Source organism: Ovis canadensis, chromosome 6 (genome assembly GCF_042477335.2).
Source record: "Ovis canadensis isolate MfBH-ARS-UI-01 breed Bighorn chromosome 6, ARS-UI_OviCan_v2, whole genome shotgun sequence".
NCBI classification, from domain to species: Eukaryota; Metazoa; Chordata; class Mammalia; order Artiodactyla; family Bovidae; genus Ovis; species Ovis canadensis.
In genome coordinates, this window is record NC_091250.1 from 6,546,804 (window position 1) to 6,571,389 (window position 24,586).

Sequence of the window (24,586 nt, forward strand, 5' to 3'; positions counted from 1 at the left end):
GGCTTCCCTGGATGTGTGCGGGACCCCACGTGCTTCCTCTCGAGTGGAGATGGGTATGTCGGGGAACTTCTTGAGTTGCAGCAAGGGTGTGAAGGACCCTTTGGAAGTTCCAGTGGTTAGACGTATTGGCCTCGAGAAGCCTCAGCGGAAATGGGACTCGTCTCGCCTGGAGGGCAAAACCTCCTGGATTTGCTCGAGTTGCGGCAGGTGCTCTCGACTTACGACGGGGACCTCAGGGACCCGCTCTGGTGGCCTCAGGAAAGGCCAGTCCCCATGCGAGTTCCTCGGGGGCCTCTCGGGATTCCTCTCCCGTCGATGCCGGGGCCTAAGACCTTGTGTGGAGTCGGGGCCGGAACCTGAGGTTTCCTCTCCAGTGCTGACATGGATCTTGAGGTACTTCTGGAGTCTCCCCAGGGGAATTAGTCCTCGTCTCGAATGCGGGCATGCACTTGCGCTTTCCTCCAGAGCGGTAGCAGCAGTGTCACGCAGTCCGCCGCGTGGATCAAAGGATCTATGGTTTTCCCTCGAGTCTTTCCCACGAGGCTTTCCCACAGGGCTGTCCCACGAGCACACGTGGTGGGAGTAGATCCTCGGCTTGAACGTCAAGGCAGTGCAGGGAAAACTGGTTCCTCTGGAATGGACTGACACATCTGGGAGACTCTAGGAATGGTGGCACGACCCTGGAGTTCGTCTCGCCTTTCCTGTGGAGAGCGCCTCCTCTTGAGATGCGACGGGAACACTGGGAATTCTTTCCCTACGAAACAGGGAAAGGATCCCTCATCTCGAGCTAGGAGGCGGAAACGGGGCTCCCCTGGATGTGTGCGGGACCCTTGTGCTTCCTCTCGAGTGGATACGGGTAAGTCGGGGAACTTCTTGAGTTGCAGCAAGGGTGTGAAGTACCCTTTGGAAGTTTCAGTGGTTAGATGTGATTAGCCTCGAGAAGCCTCAGCGGAAATGGGCGTCATCTCGCCTGGAGGGCAAAACCTCCTGGATTTTCTCGAGTTGCGGCAGGTGCTCTCGACTTACGATGGGGACCTCGAGGACCCGCTTTGGTGGCCTCAGGAAAGGCCAGTCCCCATGCGAGTTCCTCGGGGGCCTCTCGGGATTCCTCTCCCGTCTATGCCGGGGCCTAAGACCTTGTGGGGAGTCGGGGCCGGAACCTGAGGATTCCTCTCCAGTGCTGACATGGATCTTGGGGTACTTCTGGAGTCTCCCCAGGGGAGTCAGTCCTCCTCTCGAATGCGGGCATGCACCTGCGCTTTCCTCCAGAGCGGTAGGAGCAGTGTCACGCAGACCGCCTCGTGGATCAAAGGATCTATTGTTTTCCCTCGAGTCTTTCCCACGAGGCTTTCCCACGAGGCTTTCCCACAGGGCTGTCCCACGTGCCACCGTGGTGGGAGTCGATCCTCGGCATGAACGTCGAGGCAGTGCAGGGAAAATACGTTCCTCTGGAATGGAATGACATATCTGGAGGTCTCTTGGAATAGTGGCACGACCCTGGAGTTCCTCTCGCCTTTCCTGTGGAGAGCGCCTCCTCTTGAGATGCGACGGGAACGCCGGGAATTCTTTCCCTACGAAACAGGGAAAGGATCCCTCATCTCGAGCTAGGAGGTGGAAACGGGGCTCCCCTGGATCTGTGCGGGACCCTCGTGATTCCTCTCGAGTGGAGACGGGTATGTCGGGGAACTTCTTGAGTTGCAGCAAAGGTGTGAAGGACCCTTTGGAAGTTCCAGTGGTTAGATGTGATTGGCCTCGAGAAGCCTCAGCGGAAATGGGCCTCATCTCGCCTGGAGGGCAAAACCTCCTGGATTTTCTCGAGTTGGGGCAGATGCTGTCGACTTAAGACGGGGACTTCAGGGACCCTCTCTGGTGGCCTCAGGAAAGGCCAGTTCCCATGCGAGTTCCTCGGGGGCTTCTCGGGATTCCTCTCCCGTCGATGACGGGGCCTAAGACCTTGTGTGGAGTCGGGGCCGGAACCTGAGGATTCCTCTCCAGTGCTGACATGGATCTTGGGGTACTTCTGGAGTCTCCCCAGGGGAGTCAGTCCTCGTCTCGAATGCGGGCATGCAGTTGCGCTTTCCTCCAGAGCGGTAGCAGCCGTGTCACGCAGTCCGCCGGGTGGATCAAAGGATCTATGGTTTTCCCTTCAGTCTTTCCCACGAGGCTTTCCCAAGAGGCTTTCCCACAGGGCTGTCCCACGAGCACACGTGATGGGAGTCGATCCTCGGCTTGAACGTCAAGGCAGTGCAGGGAAAACAGGTTCCTCTGGAATGGACTGACACATCTGGGGTCTCTTGGAATGGTGGCACGACCCTTGAGTTCCTCTCGCCTTTCCTGTGTGAGCGCCTCCTCTTGAGATGCGACGGGAACGCCGGGAATTCTTTCCCTACGAAACAGGGAAAGGATCCCTCATCTCGAGCTAGGAGGCAGAAACGGGGCTCCCCTGGATGTGTGCGGGACCCCACGTGCTTCCTCTCGAGTGGAGACGGGTATGTCGGGGAACTTCTTGAGTTGCAGCAAGGGTGTGAAGGACCCTTTGAAAGTTCCAGTGGTTAGACGTGATTAGCCTCGAGAAGCCTCAGAGGAAATGGGCCTCATCTCGCCTGGAGGGCAAAACATCCTGGATTTTCTCGAGTTGCGGCAGGTGCTCTCGACTTACGACGGGGACCTCAGGGACCCGCTCTGGTGGCCTCAGGAAAGGCCAGTCCCCATGCGAGTTCCTCGGGGGCCTCTGGGGATTCCTCTCCCGTCGATGCCGGGGCCTAAGACCTTGTGTGGAGTCGGGGCCGGAACCTGAGGATTCCTCTCCAGTGCTGACATGGATCTTGGGGTACTTCTGGAGTCTCCCGAGGGGAGTCAGTCCTCGTCTCATGCGGGCATGCACTTGCGCTTTCCTCCAGAGCGGTAGCAGCAGTGTCACGCAGTCCGCCGCGTGCATCAAAGGATCTATGGTTTTCCCTCGAGTCTTTCCCACGAGGCTTTCCCACGAGGCTTTCCCACAGGGCTGTCCCACGTGCACACGTGGTGGGAGTCGATCCTCGGCTTGAACGTCAAGGCAGTGCAGGGAAAACAGGTTCCTCTGGAATGGACTGACACATCTGGGGGACTCTTGGAATGGTGGCACGACCCTGGAGTTCCTCTCGCCTTTCCTGTGGAGAGCGCCTCCTCTTGAGATGTGACGGGAACGCCGGGAATTCTTTCCCTACGAAACAGTGAAAGGATCCCTCATCTCGAGCTAGGAGGCGGAAATGGGGCTCCCCTGGATGTGTGCGGGACCCCACGTGCTTCCTCTCGAGTGGAGACTGATATGTCGGGGAACATCTTGAGTTGCAGCAAGGGTGTGAAGGACCCTTTGGAAGTTCCAGTGGTTAGATGTGATTAGCCTCGAGAAGCCTCCGCGGAAATGGGGCTCATCTCGCCTGGAGGGCAAAACCTGCTGGATTTTCTCGAGATGCAGCAGGTGCTCTCCACTTACGACGGGGACCTCAGGGACCCGCTCTGGTGGCCTCAGGAAAGGCCAGTCCCCATGCGAGTTCCTCGGGGGCCTCTCGGGATTCCTCTCCCGTCGATGCCGGGTCCCAAGTCCTTGTGTGGAGTCGGGGCCGGAACCTGAGGATTCCTACCCAGTGCTGACATGGATCTTGGGGTACTTCTGGAGTCTCCCCAGGGGAGTCAGTCCTCGTCTCGAATGCGGGCATGCACTTGCGCTTTCCTCTAGAGCGGTAGCAGCAGTGTCACGCAGTCCGCCGCGTGGATCAAAGGATCTATGGTTTTCCCTCGAGTCTTTCCCACGAGGCTTTCCCACAGGGCTGTCCCACGAGCACACGTGGTGGGAGTCGATCCTCGGCTTGAACGTCAAGGCAGTGCAGGGAAAACAGGTTCCTCTGGAATGGATTGACACATCTGGGAGACTCTAGGAATGGTGGCACGACCCTGGAGTTCGTCTCGCCTTCCTGTGGAGAGCGCCTCCTCTTGAGATGCGACGGGAACGCCGGGAATTCTTTCCCTACGAAACAGGGAAAGGATCCCTCATCTCGAGCTAGGAGGCGGAAACGGGGCTCCCCTGGATGTGTGCGGGACCCTTGTGCTTCCTCTCGAGTGGATACGGGTATGTCGGGGAACTTCTTGAGTTGCAGCAAGGGTGTGAAGTACCCTTTGGATGTTTCAGTGGTTAGATGTGATTAGCCTCGAGAAGCCTCAGCGGAAATGGGCCTCATCTCGCCTGGAGGGCAAAACCTCCTGGATTTTCTCGAGTTGCGGCAGGTGCTCTCGACTTACGACGGGGACAAGAGGGACACGCTCTGGTGGCCTCAGAAAAGGCCAATCCCCATGCGAGTTCCTCGGGGGCCTCTCGGGATTCCTATCCCGTCGAAGCCGGGGCCTAAGACCTTGTGTGGAGTCGGGGCCGGAACCTGAGGATTCCTCTCCAGTGCTGACATGGATCTTGGGGTACTTCTGGAGGCTCCCCAGGGGAGTCAGTCCTCGTCTCGAATGCGGGCATGCACTTGCGCTTTCCTCCAGAGCGGTAGCAGCAGTGTCACGAATTCCGCAGCGTGGATCAAGGGATCTACGGCTTTCCCTCGAGGCTTTCCAACGAGGTTTTCCCACAGGGCTGTGCCACGTGCCACCGTGGGGGCAGTCGATCCTCGGCTTGAACGTCAAGGCAGTGAAGGGAAAACAGGTTCCTCTGGAATGGACTGACACATCTGGGAGACTCTTGGAATGGTGGCACGACCCTGGAGTTCCTATCGCATTTCCTGTGGAGAGCGCCTCCTCTTGAGATGTGACGGGAACGCCGGGAATTCTTTCCCTACGAAACAGGCAAAGGATCCCTCATCTCGAGCTAGGAGGTGGAAACGGGGCTCCCCTGGATGTGTGCGGGACCCTCGTGCTTCCTATCGAGTGGAGACGGGTATGTCGGGGAACTTCTTGAGTTGCAGCAAGGGTGTGAAGGACCCTTTGGAAATTCCAGTGGTTAGATGTGATTAGCCTCGAGAAGCCGCAGCGGAAATGGGCCTCATCTCGCCTGGAGGGCAAAACCTCCTGGATTTTCTCGAGTTGCGGCAGGTGCTCTCGACTTACGACGGGGACCTCAGGGACCCGCTCTGGTGGCCTCAGAAAAGGCCAGTCCCCATGCGAGTTCCTCGGGGGCCTCTCGGGATTCCTCTCCCGTCGATGCCGGGGCCTAAGACCTTGTGTGGAGCCGGGGCCGGAACCTGAGGATTCCTCTCCAGTGCTGACATGGATTTTGGGATACTTCTGGAGTCTCCCCAGGGGAGTCAGTCCTCGTCTCGAATGCGGGCATGCACTTGCGCTTTCCTCCACAGCGGTAGCAGCAGTGTCACGCATTCCGCCGCGTGGATCAAAGATTCTATGGTTTTCCCTAGAGTCTTTCCCACGAGGCTTTCCCACAGGGCTGTCCCACGTGCACACGTGGTGGGAGTCGATCCTCGGCTTGAACGTCAAGGCAGTACAGGGAAAACAGGTTCCTCTGGAATGGACTGACACATCTGGGGGACTCTTGCAATGGCGGCACGACCCTGGATTTCCTCTCGCCTTTAATGTGGAGAGCGCCTCCTCTTGAGATGCGACGGGAACGCCGGGAATTCTTTCCCTACGAAACAGGGAAAGGATCCCTCATCTCGAGCTATGAGGCGGAAACGGGGCTCCCCTGGATGTGTGCGGGACCCTCTTGCTTCCTCTCGAGTGGAGACGGGTATGTCGGGGAACTTCTTGAGTTGCAGCAAGGGTGTGAAGGACCCTTTGGAAGTTCCAGTGGTTAGATGTGATTAGCCTCGAGAAGCCGCAGCGGAAATGGGCCTCATCTCGCCTGGAGGGCAAAACCTCCTGGATTTTCTCGAGTTGCGGCAGGTGCTCTCGACTTACGACGGGGACCTCAGGGACCCGCTCTGGTGGCCTCAGAAAAGGCCAGTCCCCATGCGAGTTCCTCGGGGGCCTCTCGGGATTCCTCTCCCGTCGATGCCGGGGCCTAAGACCTTGTGTGGAGCCGGGGCCGGAACCTGAGGATTCCTCTCCAGTGCTGACATGGATTTTGGGATACTTCTGGAGTCTCCCCAGGGGAGTCAGTCCTCGTCTCGAATGCGGGCATGCACTTGCGCTTTCCTCCACAGCGGTAGCAGCAGTGTCACGCATTCCGCCGCGTGGATCAAAGATTCTATGGTTTTCCCTAGAGTCTTTCCCACGAGGCTTTCCCACAGGGCTGTCCCACGTGCACACGTGGTGGGAGTCGATCCTCGGCTTGAACGTCAAGGCAGTACAGGGAAAACAGGTTCCTCTGGAATGGACTGACACATCTGGGGGACTCTTGCAATGGCGGCACGACCCTGGATTTCCTCTTGCCTTTAATGTGGAGAGCGCCTCCTCTTGAGATGCGACGGGAACGCCGGGAATTCTTTCCCTACGAAACAGGGAAAGGATCCCTCATTTCGAGCTAGGAGGCGGAAACGGGGCTCCCCTGGAGGTGTGCGGGACCCTCGTGCTTCCTCTCGAGTGGGGACGGGTATGTCGGGGAACTTCTTGAGTTGCAGCAAGGGTGTGAAGGACATTTTGGAAGTTCCAGTGGTTAGATGTGATTAGCCTCGAGAATTCTCAGCGGAAATGGGCCTCATCTCGCCTGGAGGGCAAAACCTCCTGGATTTTCTCGAGTTGCGGCAGGTGCTCTCGACTTACGACGGGGACCTCAGGGACCCGCTCTGGCGGCCTCAGAAAAGGCCAGTCCCCATGCGAGTTCCTCGGGGGCCTCTCGGGATTCCTATCCCTTCGAAACCGGGGCCTAAAACATGTGTGGAGTCGGGGCCGGAACCTGAGGATTCCTCTCCAGTGCTGACATGGATCATGGGGTACTTCTGGAGGCTCCCCAGGGGAGTCAGTCCTCGTCTCGAATGCGGGCATGCACGTGCGCTGTCCTCCAGAGCGGTAGCAGCAGTGTCACCCAGTCCTCCGCGTGGATCAAGGGATCTATGGCTTTCCCTCGAGGCTTTCCCACGAGGTTTTCCCACAGGGCTGTCCCACGTGCCACCGTGGGGGCAGTCGATCCTCGGCTTGAACGTCAAGGCAGTGCAGAGAAAACAGGTTCCTCTGGAATGGACTGACACATCTGGGGGACTCTTGGAATGGTGGCACGACCCTGGAGTTCCTCTCGCCTTTCCTGTGGAGAGCGCCTCCTCTTGAGATGCGACGGAAACGCCGGGAATTCTTTCCCTACGAAACAGGGAAAGGATCCCTCATCTCGAGCTATGAGGCGGAAACGGGGCTCCCCTGGATGTGTGCGGGACCCTCTTGCTTCCTCTCGAGTGGAGACGGGTATGTCGGGGAACTTCTTGAGTTGCAGCAAGGGTGTGAAGGACCATTTGGAAGTTCCAGTGGTTAGACGTGATTAGCCTCGAGAAGCCTCCGCGGAAATGGGCCTCATCTCGCCTGGAGGGCAAAACCTCCTGGATTTTCTCGAGTTGCGGCAGGTGCTCTCGACTTACGACGAGGACCTCAGGGACCCGCTCTGGTGGCCTCAGGAAAGGCCAGTCCCCATGCGAGTTCCTCGGGGGCCTCACGGGATTCCTCTCCCGTCGATGCCGGGGCCTAAAACCTTGTGTGGAGTCGGGGCCGGAACCTGAGGATTCCTCTCCAGTGCTGACATGGATCTTGGGGTACTTCTGGAGTCTCCCCAGGGGAGTCAGTCCTCGTCTCGAATGCGGGCATGCACTTGGGCTTTCCTCCAGAGCGGTAGCAGCAGTGTCACGCAGTCCGCCGCGTGGATCAAAGGATCTATGTTTTTCCCTCGAGTCTTTCCCACGAGGCTTTCCCACAGGGCTGTCCCACGAGCACACGGGGTGGGAGTAGATCCTCGGCTTGAACGTCAAGGCAGTGCAGGGAAAACAGGTTCCTCTGGAATGGATTGACACATCTGGGAGACTCTAGGAATGGTGGCACGACCCTGGAGTTCGTCTCGCCTTTCCTGTGGAGAGCTCCTCCTCTTGAGATGCGACGGGAACGCTGGGATTTCTTTCCCTACGAAACAGGGAAAGGATCCCTCATCTCGAGCTAGGAGGCGGAAACGGGGCTCCCCTGGATGTGTGCGGGACCCTTGTGCTTCCTCTCGAGTGGATACGGTTATGTCGGGGAACTTCTTGAGTTGCAGCAAGGGTGTGAAGTACCCTTTGGAAGTTTCAGTGGTTAGATGTGATTAGCCTCGAGATGCCTCAGCGGAAATGGGCCTCATCTCGCCTGGAGGGCAAAACCTCCTGGATTTTCTCGAGTTGCGGCAGGTGCTCTCGACTTACGATGGGGACCTCGGGGACCCGCTTTGGTGGCCTCAGGAAAGGCCAGTCCCCATGCGAGTTCCTCGGGGGCCTCTCGGGATTCCTCTCCCGTCGATGCCGGGGCCTAAGACCTTGTGGGGAGTCGGGACGGAACCTGAGGATTCCTCTCCAGTGCTGACATGGATCTTGTGGTACTTCTGGAGTCTCCCCAGGGGAGTCAGTCCTCGTCTCGAATGCGGGCATGCACCTGCGCTTTCCTCCAGAGCGGTAGGAGCAGTGTCACGCAGACCGCCGCGTGGATCAAAGGATCTATTGTTTTCCCTCGAGTCTTTCCCACGAGGCTTTCCCATGAGGCTTTCCCACAGGGCTGTCCCACGTGCCACCGTGGTGGGAGTCGATCCTCGGCATGAACGTCGAGGCAGTGCAGGGAAAATACGTTCCTCTGGAATGGACTGACACATCTGGAGGACTCTTGGAATAGTGGCACGACCCTGGATTTCCTCTCGCCTTTCCTGTGGAGAGCGCCTCCTCTTGAGATGCGACGGGAACGCCGGGAATTCTGTCCCTACGAAACAGGGAAAGGATCCCTCATCTCGAGCTAGGAGGTGGAAACGGGGCTCCCCTGGATCTGTGCGGGACCCTCGTGATTCCTCTCGAGTGGAGACGGGTATGTCGGGGAACTTCTTGAGTTGCAGCAAAGGTGTGAAGGACCCTTTGGAAGTTCCAGTGGTTAGATGTGATTGGCCTCGAGAAGCCTCAGCGGAAATGGGCCTCATCTCGCCTGGAGGGCAAAACCTCCTGGATTTTCTCGAGTTGGGGCAGATGCTGTCGACTTAAGACGGGGACTTCAGGGACCCTCTCTGGTGGCCTCAGGAAAGGCCAGTTCCCATGCGAGTTCCTCGGGGGCTTCTCGGAATTCCTCTCCCGTCGATGCCGGGGCCTAAGACATTGTGTGGAGTCGGGGCCGGAACCTGAGGATTCCTCTCCAGTGCTGACATGGATCTTGGGGTACTTCTGGAGTCTCCCCAGGGGAGTCAGTCCTCGTCTCGAATGCGGGCATGCAATTCCGCTTTCCACCAGAGCGGTAGCAGCAGTGTCACGCATTCCTCCGCGTGGATCACCGGATCTATGGCTTTCCCTCGAGGCTTTCTCACGAGGCTTTCCCTCAGGGCTGTCCCACGTGCCACCGTGGTGGAAGTCGATACCCGGCATGAACGTCGAGGCAGTGCAGGGAAAACAGGTTCCTCTGGAATGGACTGACAAATCTGGGAGACTCTTGGAATGGTGGCACGACCCTGGAGTTCCTCTCGCCTTTCCTGTGGAGAGCGCCTCCTCTTGAGATGCGACGGGAACGCCGGGAATTCTTTCCCTACCAAACAGGGAAAGGATCCCTCATCTCGAGCTAGGAGGCGGAAACGGGGCTCCCCTGTATGTGTGCGGGACCCTCGTGCTTCCCCTCGAGTGGAGACGGGTATGTCGGGGAACTTCTTGAGTTGCAGCAAGGGTGTGAAGTACCCTTTGGAAGTTTCAGTGGTTAGATGTGATTAGCCTCGAGAAGCCTCAGCGGAAATGGGCGTCATCTCGCCTGGAGGGCAAAACCTCCTGGATTTTCTCGAGTTGCGATGGTGCTCTCGACTTACGACGGGGACAAGAGGGACACGCTCTGGTGGCCTCAGAAAAGGCCAGGTCCCATGCGATTCCTCGGGGGCCTCTCGGGATTCCTCTCCCGTCGATGCCGGGGCCTAAGACCTTGTGTGGAGTCGGGGCCTGAACCTGAGGATTCCTCTCCAGTGCTGACATGGATCTTGGGGTACTTCTGGAAGCTCCCAGGGCAGTCAGTCCTCGTCTCGAATGCGGGCATGCACTTGCGCTTTCCTACAGAGTGGTAGCAGCAGTGTCATGAATTCCGCAGCGTGGATCAAGGGATCTATGGCTTTCCCTCGAGGCTTTCCCACGAGGTTTTCCCACAGGGCTGTCCCAGGTGCACACGTGGTGGGAGTCGATCCTCGGCTTGAACGTCAAGGCAGTGCGGGGAAAACAGGTTCCTCTGGAATGGACTGACACATCTGGGGGACTCTTGGAATGGTGGCATGACCCTGGAGTTCGTCTCGCCTTTCCTGTGGAGAGCCCCTCCTCTTGAGATGTGACGGGAACACCGGGTATTCTTTCCCTACGAAACAGGGAAAGGATCCCTCATCTCGAGCTAGGAGGCGGAAACGGGGCTCCCCTGTATGTGTGCGGGACCCTCGTGCTTCCCCTCGAGTGGAGACGGGTGTGTCAGGGAACTTCTTGAGTTGAGGCAAGAGTGTGAAGGACCCTTTGGAAGTTCCAGTAGTTAGATGTGATTAGCCTCGAGAAACCTCAGCGGAAATGGGCCTCATCTCGCCTGGAGGGCAAAACCTCCTGGATTTTCTCGAGTTGCGGCAGGTGCTCTCGACTTACGACGGGGACCTCAGGGCCCCTCTCTGGTGGCCTGAGGAAAGGCCAGTCCCCATGCGAGTTCCTCGGGGGCCTCTCGGGATTCCTCTCCCGTCGATGCCGGGGCCTAAGACCTTGTGTGGAGTCGGGGTCGGAACCTGAGGATTCCTCTCCAGTGCTGAAATGGATCTTGGGGTACTTCTGGAGTCTCCCCAGGGGAGTCAGTCCTCGTCTCGAATGCGGGCATATACTTGAGCTTTCCTCCAGAGGGGTAGCAGCAGTGTCACGCAGTCTGCCCCGTGGATCAAAGGATGTATGGTTTTCCCTCGAGTTTTTCCCACGAGGCTTTCCCACGAGGCTTTCCCACAGGGCTGTCCCACGTGCACACGTGGTGGGAGTCGATCCTAGGCTTGAACGTCAAGGCAGTGCAGGAAAAACAGGTTCCTCTGGAATGGACTGACACATCTGGCGGACTCTTGGAATGGTGGCACGACCCTGGAGTTCCTCTCGCCTTTCCTGTGGAGAGAACCTCCTCTTGAGATGCGACGGGAACGCCGGGAATTCTTTCCCTACGAAAAAGGGATAGGATCCCTCAACTCGGGCTAGGAGGCAGAAACGGGGCTCCCCTGGATGTGTGCGGCACCCCCCGTGCTTCCTCTCGAGTGGAGACGGATATGTCGGGGAACTTCTTGAGTTGCAGCAAGGGTGTGAAGGACCCTTTGGAAGTTCCAGTGGTTAGATGTGATTAGCCTCGAGAAGCCCCAGCGGAAATGGGCCTCATCTCGCCTGGAGGGCAAAACCTCCTGGATTTTCTCGAGTTGCGGCAGGTGCTCTCGACTTACGACGGGGACCTCGGGGACCCGCTCTGGTGGCCTCAGGAAAGGCCAGTCCCCATGCGAGTTCCTCGCGGGCCTCTCGGGATTCCTCTCCCGTCGATGCCGGGGCCTAAGACCTTGTGCGGAGACGGGGCCGGAACCTGAGGATTCCTCTCCAGTGCTGACATGGATCTTGGGGTAGTTCTGGAGTCTCCCCAGGGGTGTCAGTCCTCGTCTCGAATGCGGGCATGCACTTGCGCTTTCCTCCAGAGCGGTAGCAGCAGTGTCACGCATTTCGCCGCGTGGATCAAGGGATCTATGGTTTTCCCTCGAGTCTTTCCCATGAGGCTTTCCCACGTGGCTTTCCAACAGGGCTGTCCCACAGGGCTCTCCCACGTGCACACGTGGTGGGAGTCGATCCTCGGCTTGAACGTCAAGGCAGTGCAGGGAAAACAGTTTCCTCTGGAATGAACTGACACATCTGGGGGACTCTTGGAATCGTGGCACGACCCTGGAGTTCCTCTCGCCTTTCCTGTGGAGAGCGCCTCCTCTTGAGATGCGACGGGAACGCCGGGAATTCTTTCCCTACGAAACAGGGAAAGGATCCCTCATCTCGAGCTAGGAGGCGGAAACGGGGCTCCCCTGGATGTGTGCGGGACCCTCGTGCTTCCTCTCGAGTGGAGGCGGCTATGTCGGGGAACTTCTTGACTTGCAGTAAGGGTGTGAAGGACCCTTTGGAACTTCCATTGGTTAGATGTGATTGGCCTCGAGAAGCCTCCGCGGAAATGGGCCTCATCTCGCCTGGAGGGCAAAACCTGCTGGATTTTCTCGAGATGCGGCAGGTGCTCTCCACTTACGACGGGGACCTCAGGGACCCGCTCTGGTGGCCTCAGGAAAGGCCAGTCCCCATGCGAGTTCCTCGGGGGCCTCTCGGGATTCCTCTCCCGTCGATGCCGGGGCCTAAGTCCTTGTGTGGAGTCGGGGCCGGAACCTGAGGATTCCTCTCCAGTGCTGACATGGATCTTGGGATACTTCTGGAGTCACCCCAGGGGAGTCAGTCCTCGTCTCGAATGCGGGCATGCACTTGCGCTTTCCTCCACAGCGGTAGCAGCAGTGTCACGCATTCCGCCGCGTGGATCAAAGATTCTATGGTTTTCCCTAGAGTCTTTCCCACGAGGCTTTCCCACAGGGCTGTCCCACGTGCACACGTGGTGGGAGTCGATCCTCGGCTTGAACGTCAAGGCAGTACAGGGAAAACAGGTTCCTCTGGAATGGACTGACACATCTGGGGGACTCTTGCAATGGCGGCACGACCCTGGATTTCCTCTCGCCTTTCCTGTGGAGAGCGCCTCCTCTTGAGATGCGACGGAAACGCCGGGAATTCTTTCCCTACGAAACAGGGAAAGGATCCCTCATCTCGAGCTAGGAGGCGGAAACTGGGCTACCCTTGATGTGTTCGGGACCCTCGTGCTTCCTCTCGCGTATAGACGGGTATGTCGGGGACCTTCTTGAGTTGCAGCAAGGGTGTGAAGGACCCTTTGGAAGTTCCAGTGGTTAGATGTGATTAGCCTCGAGAAGCCTCAGCGGAAATGGGCCTCATCTCGCCTGGAGGGCAAAACCTCCTGGATTTTCTCTAGTTGCGGCTGGTGCTCTAGACTTACGACGGGGACAAGTGGGACACGCTCTGGTGGCCTCAGAAAAGGCCAGTTCCCATGCGAGTTCCTCGGGGGCCTCTCGGGATTCCTCTCCCGTCGATGCCGGGGCCTAAGACCTTGTGTGGAGTCGGGGCCGGAACCTGAGGATTCCTCTCCAGTGCTGACATGGATCTTGGGGTACTTCTGGAAGCTCCCGAGGGGAGTCAGTCCTCGTCTCGAATGCGGGCATGCACTTGCGCTTTCCTCCAGAGCGGTAGCAGCAGTGTCACGAATTCCGCAGCGTGGATCAAGGGATCTATGGCTTTCCCTCGAGGCTTTCCCACGAGGTTTTCCCACAGGGCTGTCCCACGTGCCACCGTGGGGGCAGTCGATCCTCGGCTTGAACGTCAAGGCAGTGCAGGGAAAACAGGTTCCTCTGGAATGGACTGACACATCTGGGGGACTCTTGGAATGGTGGCACGACCCTGGAGTTCCTCTCGCCTTTCCTGTGGAGAGCGCCTCCTCTTGAGATGCGACGGGAACGCCGGGAATTCTTTCCCTACGAAACAGGGAAAGGATCCCTCATCTCGAGCTAGGTGGCGGAGGCAGGGCTCCCCTGGATGTTTGTGGGACCCTCGTGCTTCCTCTCGAGTGGAGACGGGTATGTCTATGTCGGGGAACTTCTTGAGTTGCAGCAAGGGTGTGAAGGACCCTTTGGAATTTCCAGTTGTTAGATGTGATTAGCCTCGAGTAGCCTCAGCGGAAATGGGCCTCATCTCGCCTGGAGGGCAAAACCTCCTGGATTTTCTCGAGTTGCGGCAGGTGCTCTCGACTTATGACGGGGACCTCAGGGACCCGCTCTGGTGGCCTCAGGAAAGGCCAGTCCCCATGCGAGTTCCTCGGGGGCCTCTCGGGATTCCTCTCCCGTCGATGACGGGGCCTAAGACCTTGTGTGGGGTCGGGGCCGGAACCTGAGGATTCCTCCCCAGTGCTGACATGGATCTTGGGGTATTCCTGGAGTCTCCCGAGGGGAGTCAGTCCTCGTCTCGAATGCTGGCATGCACTTCCGCTTTCTTCCAGAGCGGTAGCAGCAGTGTCACGCAGTCCGCCGCGTGAATCAAAGGATCTATGGTTTTCCCTCGAGTCTTTCCCACGAGGCTTTCCCATGAGGCTTTCCCACAGGGCTGTCCCACGTGCGCACGTGGTGGGAGTCGATCCTCGGCTTCAACGTCAAGGCAGTGCAGGGAAAAAAGGTTCCTCTGGAATGGACTGACACATCTGGGGGACTCTTTGAATGGTGGCACGACCCTGGAGTTCCTATCGCCTTTCCTGTGGAGAGCGCCTCCTCTTGAGATTCGACGTGAACGCCGGGAATTCTTTCCCTACGAAACAGTGAAAGGATCCCTCATCTCGAGCTAGGAGGTGGAAACGGGGCTCCCCTGGATCTGTGCGGGACCTTCGTGATTCCTCTCGAGTCTGGACGGGTAAGTCGGGGAACTTCTTTAGTTGCAGCAAAGGTGTGAAGGACCCTTTGGAAGTTCCAGTGGTTAGACGTGATTAGCCTCGAGAAGCCTCAGCGGAAATGGGCCTCATCTCGCCTGGAGGGCAAAACCTCCTGGATTTTCTCGAGTTGCGGCAGGTGCTCTCGACTTACGACGGGGACCTCAGAGACCCGCTCTGGTGGCCTCAGGAAAGGCCAGAACCCATGCGAGTTCCTCGGGGGCTTCTCGGGATTCCTCTCCCGTCGATGCCGGGGCCTAAGACCTTGTGTGGAGTCGGGGCCGGAACCTGAGGATTCCTCTCCAGTGATGACATGGATCTTGGGGTACTTCTGGAGTCTCCCAAGGGGAGTCAGTCCTCGTCTCGAATGCGGGCATGCAATTCCGCTTTCCTCCAGAGCGGTAGTAGCAGTGTCATGCATTCCTCCGCGTGGATCACCGGATCTATGGCTTTCCCTCGAGGCTTTCTCACGAGGCTTTCCCTCAGGGCTGTCCCACGTGCCACCGTGGTGGAAGTCGATACCCGGCATGAACGTCGAGGCAGTGCAGGGAAAACAGGTTCCTCTGGAATGGACTGACACATCTGGGAGACTCTTGGAATGGTGGCACGACCCTGGAGTTCCTATCGCATTTCCTGTGGAGAGCGCCTCCTCTTGAGATGTGACGGGAACGCCGGGAATTCTTTCCCTACGAAACAGGGAAAGGATCCCTCATCTCGAGCTAGGAGGCGGAAACGGGGCTCCCCTGGATGTGTACGGGACCCTCGTGCTTCCTCTCGAGTGGAGACGGGTGTGTCGGGGAACTTCTTGAGTTGCAGCAAGGGTGTGAAGGACCCTTTGGAAGTTCCAGTGGTTAGATGTGATTAGCCTCGAGAAGCCTCAGTGGAAATGGGCCTCATCTCGCCTGGAGGGCAAAACCTCCTGGATTTTCTCGAGTTGCACCAGGTGCTCTCGACTTATGACGGGGACCTCAGGGACACGCTCTGGTGGCCACAGGAAAGGCCAGTCCCCATGCGAGTTCCACGGGGGCCTCTCGGGATTTCTCTCCCGTCGATGCCGGAGCCTAAGACCATGTGTGGTGTCGAGGCCGGAACCTGAGGATTCCTCTCCAGTGCTGACATGGATCTTGGGGTACTTATGGAGTCTCCCCAGGAGAGTCAGTCCTCGTCTCGAATACGGGCATGCACTTGTGCTTTCCCCCAGAGCGGTAGCAGCAGTGTCACGCAGTCCGCCGCTTGGATCAAAGGATCTATGGTTTTCCCTCGAGTCTTTTCACGAGGCTTTCCCACGAGGCTTTCCCACAGGGCTCTCCCACGTGTACACGTGGAGGTAGTCGATCCTCTGCTTGACCGTCAAGGCAGTGCAGGGAAAACAGGTTCCTCTGGAATGGACTGACACATCTGTGGGACTCTTGGAATGGTGGCACGACCCTGGAGTTCCTCTCGCCTTTCCTGTGGAGAGCACCTCCTCTTGAGATGCGACGGGAACGCCGGAAATTCTTTCCCTACGTAACAGGGAAAGGATCCCTCATCTCGAGCTAGGAGGCGGAAATGGGGCTCCCTTGGATGTGTGCGGGACCCTCGTGCTTCCTCTCGAGTGGAGACGGGTATGTCGGGGAACTTCTTGAGTTGCAGCAAGGGTGTGAAGGACCCTTTGAAAGTTCCAGTGGTTAGATGTGATTAGCCACGAGAAGCCTCAGCGGAAATGGGCCTCATCTCGCCTAGAGGGCAAAACCTCCTGGATTTTCTCGAGTTGCGGCAGGTGCTCTCGACTTACGACGGGGACGTCAGGGACCCGCTCTGGTGGCCTCAGGAAAGGCCAGTCCCCATGCGAGTTCCTCGGGGGCCTCTCGGGATTCCTCTCCCGTCGATGCCGGGGCCTAATACCTTGTGTGGAGTCGGGTCCAGAACCTGATGATTCCTCTCCAGTGCTGACATGGATTTGGGGTACTTCTGGAGTCTCCCCAGGGGAGTCAGTCCTCGTCTCGAATGCGAGCATGCACTTGAGCTTTCCTAAACAGCGGTAGCAGCAGTGTCACGCAGTCCGCCACGTGGATGAAAGGATCTATGGTTTTCTCTCGAGTCTTTCCCACGAGGCTTTCCCACGAGGCTTTCCCACAGGGCTGTCCCACGTGCATATGTGGCGGGAGTCGATCCTCGGCTTGAACATGAAGGCAGTGCAGGGAAAACAGGTTCCTCTGGAATGGACTGACACATCTGGGGGACTCTTGGAATGGTGGCACGACCCTGCAGTTCCTCTTGCCTTTCCTGTGGAGAGCGCCTCCTCTTGAGATGCGACGGGAACGCTGGGAATTCTTTCCCTACGAAACAGGGAAAGGATCCCTCATCTCAAGCTAGGAGGTGGAAACCGGGCTACCCTGGATGTGTGCGGGACCCTCGTGCTTCCTCTCGAGTGGAGACAGCTATGTCGGGGAACTTCTGGACTTGCAGTAAGGGTGTGAAGGACCCTTTGGAAGTTCCAGTCGTTAGATGTGATTGGCCTCGAGAAGCCTCAGCAGAAATGGGCCTCATCTCGCCTGGAGGGCAAAACCTCCTGGATTTTCTCGAGTTGCGGCAGGTGCTCTCAACTTACGACGGGGACCACAGGGACCCGCTCTGGTGGCCTCAGAAAAGGCCAGTCCCCATGCGAGTTCCTCGGGGGCCTCTCGGGATTCCTCTCCCGTCGATGCCGGGGCCTAAGACCTAGTGTGGAGTCGGGGCCGGAACCTGAGGATTCCTCTCCAGTGCTGACATGGATCTTGGGGTACTTCTGGAGTCTCCCCAGGGGAGTCAGTCCTCGTCTCGAATGCGGGCATGCACTTGCGCTTTCCTCCAGAGCGGTAGCAGCAGTGTCACGCAGTCCGCCGCGTGGATCAAAGGATCTATGGTTTTCCCTCGAGTCTTTCCCACGAGGCTTTCCCACGAGGCTTTCCCACAGGGCTGTCCCACGTGCACATGTCGAGTGAGTCGATGCTCGGCTTGAACGTCAAGGCCGTGCAGGGAAATCAGGTTCCTCTGGAATGGACTGACACATCTGGGGGACTCTTGGAATGGTGGCACGACCCTGGAGTTCCTCTCGCCTTTCCTGTGGAGAGCGCCTCCTCTTGAGATGCGACGTGAATGCCGGGAATTCTTTCCCTACGAAACAGGGAAAGGATCCCTCATCTCGAGCTAGGAGGTGGAAACGGGGCTCACCTGGATGTGTGCGGGCCCTCGTGCTTCCTCTCGATTGGAGACGGGTGTGTCGGGGAACTTCTTGAGTTGCAGCAAGTGTGTGAAGGACCCTTTGGAAGTTCCAGGGGTTAGATGTGATTAGCCTCGAGAAGCCTCAGCGGAAATGGGCCTCATCTCGCCTGGAGGGCAAAACCTCCTGGATTTCTCGTGTTGCGGCAGGTGCTCTCGACTTACGACGGGGACATCAGGGACCCGCTCTGGTGGCCTCAGGAAAGGCCAGTCCCCATGCGAGTTCCTCGGGGGCCTCTCGGGATTCCTCTCCTGTCAATGCCGGGGCCTAAGGCATTGTGTGGAGTCGGGGCCGGAACCTGAGGATTCCTCTCCAGTGCTGACATGGATCTTGGGGTACTTCTGGAGTCTCCCCAGGGGAGTCAGTCCTGGTCTCGAATGCGGGCATGCACTTGCGCTTTCCTCCATAGCGGTAGCAGCAGAGTCACGCAGTCCACTGCGTGGATCAAAGGATCTATGGTTTTCCCTCGAGTCTTTCCCACGAGGCTTTCCCACGAGGCTTTCCCACAGGGCTGTCCCACGTGCACACGTGGTGGGTGTCGATCCTCGGCTTGAACGTCAAGGCAGTGCAGGGAAAAGAGGTTCCTCTGGAATGGACTGACACATCTGGGGGACTCTTGGAATGGTGGCACGACCCTGGAGTTCCTCTCGCCTTTCCTGTGGAGAGCGCCTCCTCTGGAGATGCGACGGGAACGCCGGGAAATCTTTCCCTACGAAAGAGGAAAAGGATCCCTCATCTCGAGCTAGGAGGCGGAAACGGTTCTCACCTGGATGTGTGCGGGACCCTCGTGCTTCCTCTCGAGTGGAAACGGCTATGTCGGGGAACTTCTGGACTTGCAGCAAGGGTGTGAAGGACCCTTTGGAAGTTCCAGTGGTTAGATGTGATTAGCCTCGAGAAGCCTCAGCGGAAATGGGCCTCATCTCGCCTGGAGGGCAAAACCTCCTGGATTTTCTCGAGTTGCGGCAGGTGCTCTCGACTTACGACGGGGACATCAGGGACCCGCTCTGGTGGCCTCAGGAAAGGCCAGTCCCCATGCGAGTTCCTCGGGGGCCTCTCGGGATTCCTCTCCCGTCGATGCCGGGGCCTAATACCTTGTGTGGAGTCGGGTCCAGAACCTGATGATTCCTCTCCAGTGCTGACATGGATTTGGGGTACTTCTGGAGTCTCCCCAGGGGAGTAAGTCCTCGTCTCGAATGCGAGCATGCACTTGAGCTTTCCTAAACAGCGGTAGCAGCAGTGGCACGCAGTCCGCCACGTGGATGAAAGGATCTATGGTTTTCTCTCGAGTCTTTCCCACGAGGCTTTCCCACGAGGCTTTCCCACAGGGCTGTCCCACGTGCACACTTGGCGGGAGTCGATCCTCGGCTTGAACGTGAAGGCAGTGCAGGGAAAACAGGTTCCTCTGGAATGGACTGACACATCTGGGGGACTCTTGGAATGGTGGCACGACCCTGGAGTTCCTCTCGCCTTTCCTGTGGAGAGCGCCTCCTCTGGAGATGCGACGGGAACGCCGGGAAATCTTTCCCTACGAAAGAGGAAAAGGATCCCTCATCTCGAGCTAGGAGGCGGAAACGGTGCTCACCTGGATGTGTGCGGGACCCTCGTGCTTCCTCTCGAGTGGAAACGGCTATGTCGGGGAACTTCTGGACTTGCAGCAAGGGTGTGAAGGACCCTTTGGAAGTTCCAGTGGTTAGATGTGATTAGCCTCGAGAAGCCTCAGCGGAAATGGGCCTCATCTCGCCTGGAGGGCAAAACCTCCTGGATTTTCTCGAGTTGCGGCAGGTGCTCTCGACTTACGACGGGGACGTCAGGGACCCGCTCTGGTGGCCTCAGGAAAGGCCAGTCCCCATGCGAGTTCCTCGGGGGCCTCTCGGGATTCCTCTCCCGTCGATGCCGGGGCCTAATACCTTGTGTGGAGTCGGGTCCAGAACCTGATGATTCCTCTCCAGTGCTGACATGGATTTGGGGTACTTCTGGAGTCTCCCCAGGGGAGTAAGTCCTCGTCTCGAATGCGAGCATGCACTTGAGCTTTCCTAAACAGCGGTAGCAGCAGTGTCACGCAGTCCGCCACGTGGATGAAAGGATCTATGGTTTTCTCTCGAGTCTTTCCCACGAGGCTTTCCCACGAGGCTTTCCCACAGGGCTGTCCCACGTGCACACTTGGCAGGAGTCGATCCTCGGCTTGAACGTGAAGGCAGTGCAGGGAAAACAGGTTCCTCTGGAATGGACTGACACATCTGGGGGACTCTTGGAATGGTGGCACGACACTGGAGTTCCTCTCGCCTTTCCTGTGGAGAGCGCCTCCTCTTGAGATGCGACGGGAACGCCGGGAATTCTTTCCCTACGAAACAGGTAAAGGATCCCTCATCTCGAGCTAGGAGGTGGAAACCGGGCTACCCTTGATGTGTGCGGGACCCTTGTGCTTCCTCTCGAGTGGAGACGGCTATGTCGGGGAACTTCTTCAGTTGCAGCAAGGGTGTGAAGGACCCTTTGGAAGTTCCAGTGGTTAGATGTGATTAGCCTCGAGAAGCCTCAGCGGAAATGGGCCTCATCTCGCCTGGAGGGCAAAACTTCCTGGATTTCTCGAGTTGCGGCAGGTGCTCTCGACTTACGACGGGGACATCAAGGACACGCTCTGGTGGCTTCAGGAAAGGCCAGTCCCCATGCGAGTTCCTCGGGGGCCTCTCGGGATTCCTCTCCCGTCGATGCCGGGGCCTAAGACCTTGTGTGGAGTCGAGGCCGGAACCTGAGGATTCCTCTCCAGTGCTGACATGGATCTTGGGGTACTTCTGGAGTCTCCCCAGGGGAGTCAGTCCTCGTCTCGAATGCGGGCATGCACTTGCGCTTTCCTCCAGAGCGGTAGCAGCAGTGTCACCCAGTCCGCCGCGTGGATCAAAGGATCTATGGTTTTCCCTCGAGTCTTTCCCTCGAGGCTTTCCCACGAGGCTTTCCCACGAGGCTTTCCCACAGGGCTGTCCCACGTGCACACGTGTTGGGAGTCGATCCTCGGCTTGAACGTCAAGGCAGTGAAGGGAAAACAGGTTCCTCTGGAATGGACTGACACATCTGGGGGACTCTTGGATTGGTGGCACGACCCTGGAGTTCCTCTCGCTTTTCCTGTGGAGAGCGTCTCCTCTTGAGATGCGTCGGGAACCCCGGGAATTCTTTCCTTACGAAACAGGGAAAGGATCCCTCATCTCGAGCTAGGAGGCGGAAACGGGGTTCCCCTGGATGTGTGCGGGAACCTCGTGCTTCCTCTCGAGTGGAGACGGCTATGTCGGGGAACTTTTTGAGTTGCAACAAGGGTGTGAAGGACCCTTTGGAAGTTCCAGTGGTTAGATGTGAATAGCCTCGAGAAGCCTCAGCGGAAATGGGCCTCATCTCGCCTGGAGGGCAAAACCTCCTGGATTTTGTCGAGTTGCGGCAGGTGCTCTCGACTTATGACGGGGACCTCAGGGACCCGCTCTGGTGGCCTCAGGAAAGGCCAGTCCCCATGCGAGTTCCTCGGGGGCCTCTCGGGATTCTTCTCCCGTCGATGCCGGGGCCTAAGACCTTGTGTGGAGTCGGGGCCGGAATCTGAGGATTCCTCTCCAGTGCTGACATGGATCTTGGGGTATTTCTGGAGTCTCCCCAGGGGAGTCAGTCCTCGTCTCGAATGCGGGCATGCACTTGCGCTTTCCTCCAGAGCGGTAGCAGCAGTGTCACCCAGTCCGCGGCGTGGATCAAAGGATCTATGGTTTTCCCTCGAGTCTTTCCCAAGAGGCTTTCCCAGGAGGCTTTCCCACAGGGCTGTCCCACGTGCAAACGTGGTAGGAGTCGATCCTCGGCTTGAACGTCAAGGCAGTGCAGGGAAAACAGGTTCCTCTGAAATGGACTGACACATCTGGGGGACTCTTGGAATGGTGGCACGACCCTGGAGTTCCTCTCGCCTTTCCTGTGGAGAGCGCCTCCTCTTGAGATACGACGGGAACGCCGGGAATTCTTTCCCTAAGAAACAGGGAAAGGATCCCTCATCTCGAGCTAGGAGGCGGAAACGGGGCTCCCCTGGATGTGTGCGGGACCCTCGTGCTTCCTCTCGAGTGGAGACGGGTATGTCGGGGACCTTCTTGACTTGCAGCAAGGGTGTGAAGGACCCTTTGGAAGTTCCAGTGGTTAGATGTGATTAGCCTCGAGAAGCCTCAGCGGAAATGGGCCTCATCTCGCCTGGAGGGCAAAACCTCCTGGATTTCTCGAGTTGCGGCAGGTGTTCTCGACTTACGACGGGGACCTCAGGGACCCGCTCTGGTGGCCTCAGGAAAGGCCAGTCCATATGCGAGTTCCTCCGGGGCCTCTCGGTATTCATCTCCCGTCGATGCCGGGGCCTAAGACCTTGTGTGGAGTCGGGGCCGGAACCTGAGGATTCCTCTCCAGTGCTGACATGGATCTTGGGGTACTTCTGCAGTCTCCCCAGGGGAGTCAGTCCTCGTCTCGAATGCGGGCATGCACGTGCGCTTTCCTCTAGAGCGGTAGCAGCAGTGTCACGCAGTCCGCCGCGTGGATCAAGGGATCTATGGCTTTCCCTCGAGGCTTTCCCACGTGACTTTCCCACAGGGCTGTCCCACGTGCACACGTGGTGGGAGTCGATCCTCGGCTTGAACGTCAAGGCAGTGCAGGGAAAACAGTTTCCTCTGGAATGGACTGACACATCTGGGCGACTCTTGGAATGGTGGCACGACCCTGGAGTTCCTCTCGCCTTTCCTGTGGAGAGCGCCTTCTCTTGAGATGCGATGGGAACGCCGGGAATTCTTTCCCTACGAAACAGGGAAAGGATCCCTCATCTCGAGCTAGGAGGCGGAAACGGGACGCCCCTGGATGTGCGCGGGACCCTCGGGCTTCCTCTCGAGTGGAGACGGCTCTGTCGGGGACCTTCTTGAGTTGCAGCAAGGGTGTGAAGGACCCTTTGAAAGTTCCAGTGGTTAGATGTGATTAGCCTCGAGAAGCCTCAGCGGAAATGGGCCTCATCTAGCCTGGAGGGCAAAACCTCCTGAATTTTCTAGAGTTGCCGCAGGTGCTCTCGACTTTCGACGGGGACCTCAGGGACCCGCTCTGGTGGCCTCAGGCAAGGCCTGTCTCCATGCGAGTTACTCGGGGGCCTCTCGGGATTCCTCTCCCGTCGATGCCAGTGCCTAAGACCTTCTGTGGACTCGGGGTCGGAACCTGAGGATTCCTCTCCAGTGCTGACATGGATCTTCGGGTACTTCTGGAGTCTCCCCAGGGGAGTCAGTCCTCGTCTCGAATGCGGGCATGCACTTGCACTTTCCTCCAGGGCGGTAGCAGCAGTGTCACGCATTCCGCTGCGTGGATCAAGGGATCTATGGTTTTCCCTCGAGTCTTTCCCACGAGGCTTTCCCACGAGGCTTTCCCACGAGGCTTTCCCACAGGGCTCTCCCAAGTGCACAGGTGGTGGGAGTCGATCCTCGTCTTGAACGTCAAGGCAGTGCAGGGAAAACAGGTTCCTCTGGAATGGACTGACACATCTGGGGGACTCTTGGAATGGTGGCACGACCCTGGAGTTCCTCTCGCCTTTCATGTGGAGAGCGCCTCCTCTTGAGATGCGACTGGGAACGCCGGGAATTCTTTCCCTACGAAACAGGGAAAGGATCCCTCATCTCGAGCTAGGAGGCGGAAACGGGGCTCCCCTGGATGTGTGCGGGACCCTCGTGCTTCCTCTCGAGTGGAGACGGCTATGTCGGGGACCTTCTTGACTTGCAGCAAGGGTGTGAAGGACCCTTCGCAAGTTCAAGTGTTTAGATGTGATTAGCCTCGAGAAGCCTCAGCGGAAATGGGCCTCATCTCGCCTGGAGGGGAGGACCTCCTGGATTTTCTCCAGTTGCGGCAGGTGCTGTCGACTTACGTCGGGGCCATCAGGGACCCGCTCTAGTGGCCTCAGGAAAGGCCAGTCCCCATGCGAGTTCCTCGGGGGCCTCTCGGGATACCTCTCCCGTTGATGCCGGGGCCTAAGACCTTGTGTGGAGTCGGGGCCGGAACCTGAGGATTCCTCTCCAGTGCTGACATGGATCTTGGGGTAGTTCTGTTGTCTCCCCAGGGGAGTCAGTCCTCGTCTCGAATGCGGGCATGCACTTGCGCTTTCCTCCAGAGCGGTAGCAGCAGTGTCACGCAGTCTGCCGCGTGGATCAAAGGATCTATGGTTTTCCCTCGAGTTTTTCCCACGAGGCTTTCCCACGAGGCTTTCCCACAGGGCTGTCCCACGTGCACATGTGGTGGGAGTCGTTCCTCGGCTTGAACGTCAAGGCAGTGCAGGGAAAACAGGTTCCTCTGGAATGGACGGACACATCTGCGGGACTCTTGGAATGGTGGCACGACCCTGGAGTTCCTCTCGCCTTTCCTGTGGAGAGCGCCTCCTCTTGAGATGCGACGGGAACGCCGGGAATTCCTTCGCTACTAAACAGGGAAAGGATCCCTCATCTCGGGCTAGGAGGCGGAAACGGGGCTCCCCTAGATGTGTGCGGGACCCTCGTGCTTCCTTTCGAGTGGAGACGGGTATGTCGGGGAACTTCTTGAGATGCAGCAAGGGTGTGAAGGACCCTTTGGAAGTTCCAGTGGTTAGATGTGATTAGCCTCGAGAAGCCTCAGCGGAAATGGGCCTCATCTCGCCTGGAGGGCAAAACCTCCTGGATTTTCTCGAGTTGCGGCAGGTGCTCT